Below are 5,895 nucleotides of genomic sequence, written 5' to 3' on the forward strand. Positions count from 1 at the left end.
GAAGGTTGTCATTGTTGCTTACAGCCCTATTCTGAAAAGACCTCATAACTAGTTGAGAGGAAAAAATTGTGAGGTTTCTTGTGACATATATTTTGTGAGTCTATTCTGGCTCGAACCTCATAAGACAAAAGCTTAAAAAGTCACCAATTGAGGTGAAAAGCATTTTGCTGTCAAACAGTTGTTTCAAAAGAAATAAATTCAAAATAAATACAAATTGCTGTAAAATTTGTAAACAAATGAAAAACATCACAATTGCGTATTTACAGTCGAAAGTTGAAAAACAAAAGAATTATAAAACAAGTAAGGAAGGGCTAAGTTCGGGTGTAACCGAACATTTTATACTCTCGCAATTTATTGATGTAATTTTATAAAGACAACACAATTCGACCCATATATTCGGCATAAAGTTCAATAGAATAACGAAAATCATCATAAATAGTATATGGGGACTGAGGTAATTCCTAAACCGATTTCACTCGTTTTCACCACCAAGATACAATGTATCGAAGACTATACGATCACTTAATTTAATATTACTTATAATTAGGTATATAGGATCTGGGGGAAGTTATGACCCGATTTTTACCATTTCAGGTACAGAGAGAAACTGTTATAAGAAAAAAATTCAGAGGGAATGAATTACATTAAAATATCTGAGGGATTTACCTATATTTTCGGTGAAAAATTAACCTTAGGCACTGAGTTCTTCATGTTTGATATCAGGGGCCTTGAAAAGTCATGGTCCGATTTTGACAATTTTTCCACAAGTGATGTCACAGCTCAAATACAGTATTTGTGTAAAGTTTTATTCCGCTAGCTTCATTGGTTCCTTATGAATACATTATAAAGTGAATGAATCAGATGGAATTCAAAATTGGGTTATATGGGAAGTAGACGTAGTTGTGAACCGATTTCGCCCATATTCCACCCGTGTCATCAGGGTGTCAAGAAAGTGTTATATACCGAATTTCATTGAAATCGGTCGAATAGTTCTTGAGATATGGTTTTTGACCCATAAGTGGGCGACGCCACGCCCATTTTCCATTTTGTAAAAAAATCTCAGTGCAGCTTTCTTCTGCCATTTCTTATGTAAAATTTAGTGTTTCTGGCGTTTTTCGTTAGGGAGTTAACCCACTTTTCGTAATTTTCAACCTAACTTTTGTATGGGAGGTGGGCGTGGTTATTATCCGATTTCTTTCATTTTTTGACTGTATAAGGAAATGGCTAAAAGAAACGACTGCAGAAAGTTTGGCTTATATAGCTTTATTGGTTTGCGAGTTATATACAAAAAAACTTATTTGAGGGCGGGGTCACGCCCACTTTTCCAAAAAAATTACATCCGAATGTGCCCCTCCCTAATGGGATCCTATGTTCCAAATTTCATTTTCATAACTTTATTTATGGCTTAGTTATGACACTGTATAGATTTCCGGTTTCCTCCATTTTGTGGGCGTGGCAGTGGACCGATTTTGCCCATTTTCGAAAGCAACCTCCTCAGGGTGCCAAGGAACATGTGTTCCAAGTTTCATTAATATATCTTAATTTTTACTCAAGTTATCGCTTGCACGGACAGACGGACAGACGGACGGACAGACATCCGGATTTCAAATCTACTCGTCATCCTGATCATTTATGTATATACATATAACCCCATATCTAACTCTTATATTTCTTGGTGACACAAACAACCGTTATGTGAACAAAACTATGATACTCTGTGCAACAGGTTGCGAGAGTATAAAAATAACATGGATGTAAATCATCGTCTTATAGAGGCTGAGCGTCAGTGTCCTTTGCTTTACAAAAATAATGCGTCCTTATCGGATCGTAGATGTGGTTGGCAGCAAATCGCTCAACAAATGAAAATGCAAGGACGTTCATATTGCTCCAGATTCGGTTAAACACAATTATTCGATAACAGAACTTTTATAGAGACCCTTTTTTTCAAAGAACCATTCCTCCATGCTCCTTATAGCACGCAAATATTTACACATTTGTTTCCAAATATTGCTAAAAACCAAAACAAACACAAATATTTTTGTATTGTGATGGCTGCTTTCACACGTCACAGACGTTTGAGAAAATTGTGAGCATTTGAGCTTTTGAATTTTCTCCAGCATAAGGTAATCATCACAAAATCCAAAAGCCTCACAGTAGTGAGTGTGGTGATTTTTGTGAGGGCATGAGAATACGGCTGTTAGTTAAAATATTTTTGTTATTGTTCAATTGCATGATTCAATTATAAAAGGTTTGGTAAGTAGTGACAGCTTAGATTTGACAAAAAAGGTTGTATTTGCGAAGGAAAGAAAGACGGGAAAAAAATATTCGCTTTTTTGGTGAACATAGTTAAAAATATATTTTAAGTAGTGTAAAATATACTACTATTCGAGATCCAAAATTAATAAAAATATGTCCGATTTTCTACTAATAATGGTTTGAATTTTTATTTTTTGTGTAGGTAAGTCACGTCCAGTGCAGAGAGTTAATATCTATTTGATATTGAGTTATAGAGAACATAAAATTTAAAATTGTTATCCATGACACAAACATTTAATTTTATTTTCGGAAATTAGTATTAGAACTTAATAATAAATCACCAGACACCTACGAACAGATTAGTCTGGCAGAAGTTGACCTACACATTATGCTTTCGCTACAATTGAAGCGCTTGGAAGATTCTAACAATGGATAAATAACGTTGATTGATTACGTAATCTTTTATCGAGAGGGTTACAAAAAGTGCCAGAGTTGAGGATATAGTCCCAATTGCCTTCTGTGAAATAAACAATTGTGAAAACAAAGAAGCACGATTGGAATGTTAGTAGTTAAATAGCAAACATTAAGGTTGACTTGGGCCTATTTAACTCTATTAGTTATCTCCTACAAACACTATTTTCAAACACGTTCTTGCTATAATTGTGCCCTTTTAACTTTCTTATAATTGCATTAATCAGTTTTCTGCCGTCTATTTGACCATCCATCCTGTACCATCGACTGGAATTTCTTTGGACTATAGATTAGTTTTTCTGCAATAATACATGTTTTAAATTCATTAAGTCAAATAAAGAGATGAGCGTCTCGATATATGTATCTCATTTTATCAAACAATTTTTCCATTTGCGCAATGTAAAAATCAGATGCCAATAAAAAAAATCCGAAAACAACAGATAAAAATGAATTTATTGGTAAATATCTGCTACTAAATAAAAGATTTTGAAACTTTTTTGAAGATATTTCGAAAAAAACATTATTGTTTTGCTAACGCAGAAGGGTTGTCAAAAAAGAGTGAGAAAGCTACTTACTTATCAAACCTTTTATAATTGAGTCATGGTTCAATTGTATAAGGTTGTGTCGATAGCCCAAAACAATTTGTAACAAATAAGGAAAGACTAAGTTCGCCTCCAACCGAACATTTTATACTCTCGCAATTTATTGATGTAATTTTATTAAGATAACACACAATTTGACCTATATATTCGGCATAAAGTCCAATAGAAAATCATCATATATAGTATATGAGGGGTGATGTAATTCCAGAACCAATTTCACTCATTTCCAACATTTCCACCACCAAGGTTAATGGGAATAGGGGCAACTTGGCACCTGTTAATAGGCAAACAAACGGCACATTCGGCTTTGAAATTACTCTTAAATTGCAAATGAACGAAACACCAGTCGGCAAAATCGCCAAAATTAGCGGTATAACGAAGATTTTCCAAATATTCAAGAAGTCGTTGGAGGTACTGCACAGGACTTTAAAAGACCTTGATTGCCGATGAACGTTTTTGGTGGATTTACGCCAGACTCTTCCAATTATTCATGGATCAAATGTTACTGACGGGCTAATCGCATGCCTAAAATCATTTAGTTTGTGACGCCACATAAAGAATCGCTAGTATTCTTATGAACGGTTACAAACCGATATTCGAATAATCGATTTTCAGGTTATTCGAATAATTCTAAGAGCCCTACTTTTGAGGCTCAGTTATATCAATTAGCTTCATTTTACGAGCCTCTTATCGGCGACCACTGAGTTCACTGTTTTCGACGGTCATATGGGCCGCACGGAAATTAATAAACCAGTACCATATGGTTGATTTACCTGATGAAGATTCCTGATAATAAGACGATGCGTACTCTTCAGTCTGTCTCGTATTAAAGTTTTTTACTTTTATACACAACGAATGTGTTTATATGTTATTAAGAAATGATTTCGTTGTCTGTTACATGATATGGTAAAAGAAATATATAATGTGCGACACAATGTACACCGCAATTCAGGCAATCTGTGCATCCACAATTCAATAAAAGGTTTAACTCACGAGGTTTCCGCGACAATTGAAAAATGTAATAGGGGGGTGTTACCGCCTAAGTGAAAATGTGTGAATAAACAACAACAAAAACAACACATAGCCGAATTTGTTAGTGAAATTCAAATATTACAAGTATGTGACAGCAAATGTAATTTTAGACAAGTGTCACTTACCGGTGGTATTTGTTGTTGCAAACTGTGTTCCACGATTGGTGTTAGCTATGCAATTTGGCAACAATTGATTTGATTTTATTCGGCTTTTTGTGTCCATGTGTAGCAGTGTGCGCGTATGTGTAGACGCCGGAAAACACCGATTTTCTTATTTGCTTATTTTCGTTTATCCTATTTGAAGTGATGACAACTGTTTGCTTTCCCACAGCTACACAGCGTGTTCAAACCTGAAGGCTACTCGTGCCGAAGGATTTACGTGAATTATTTTCCGAAGTTGCATACACATACTATATACAGCATATGCTAATATTTTAATATGAAATTAAGTCTTTATTTTTTAGTCCCGTGGACGTGATTAGGTGGCGACTGGGCTTTGTATAATATAGGTGCTGCTACGTATATGCATTAAGTTTGATGTCAGCAAGGTCAAAGAGTCTTCTTGGACAACCTAATGCAAAATCGTAGAAAAATATCAGGAATTGGAATTCGCTCCCTGATTGGGCCACATTTCAGTGGCTTGGAGGTAGGTTAGTGTATCGTTTCCCCAAAGACCAGTAAAAGCTCTCGTTACAGCCAAAGTCATCAGTCCCATTAACCTATATTCGTTTCTTCAGAAACGCTTGTATTTTAGAGACCAAATCACAATACACAAGCTACTAAAGCACTAATCCACAAATGTGCTGCCGTTTCCTACAAGTAGAAAATAGTCTATATGACTGCATATTAATTGCATTGTACTTGCATATTTTTTAGTTAATGGTAATTTATGAAGATCTATAAATCCTTATATGTATCTCGTTTAGTTTTACGTATCATACATATTATTGATGATGGGGAAAACTTTAGTATAACATCCCACGATATCGGGGTTAAAATTGTATGGTCGTATAAAAAATATCCTTCAGATTAAGAATACATATATACATTATGTATATATTATTATCGAGATATTCGCTTTCAAAATTAAAACTATGAAATTTTAACACGTAATTGCTGTATTTATAATGAATTGTTCATTATTAGTAAATATTTATTTTATATAATAAGTATTGTATTTAAAAAAACATCGTTCAAAGCTGTATTTAAGCCCAAACAGAAATCCAGTTAAAATTAGTTTGATCAAGAACTCTGCAAACAACGTGGAAAAAAATTTATGAAGTTGTAAGCTGACTACCTTAAAATAGTATAATGTAGTATAAAATTGTATATATAAAAGTAAAATAAATATTATTAATACTGTTATAGACTTGTTAATGTTTCTCGAAAATATATCAGTTAAATTTTAAATTTACATGTTTAGTTATTGTTATTATTGTTATTTATAAATCCCTTCTATCGTTTTACAACACTTAATATCAGGTCACATATCATTAATATTATTCAACTATTGTGAATGGTACCACGTTAATTCC

The sequence above is a fragment of the Zeugodacus cucurbitae genome, chromosome 5, assembly GCF_028554725.1.
Source record: "Zeugodacus cucurbitae isolate PBARC_wt_2022May chromosome 5, idZeuCucr1.2, whole genome shotgun sequence".
In the NCBI taxonomy this organism is placed as follows: domain Eukaryota; kingdom Metazoa; phylum Arthropoda; class Insecta; order Diptera; family Tephritidae; genus Zeugodacus; species Zeugodacus cucurbitae.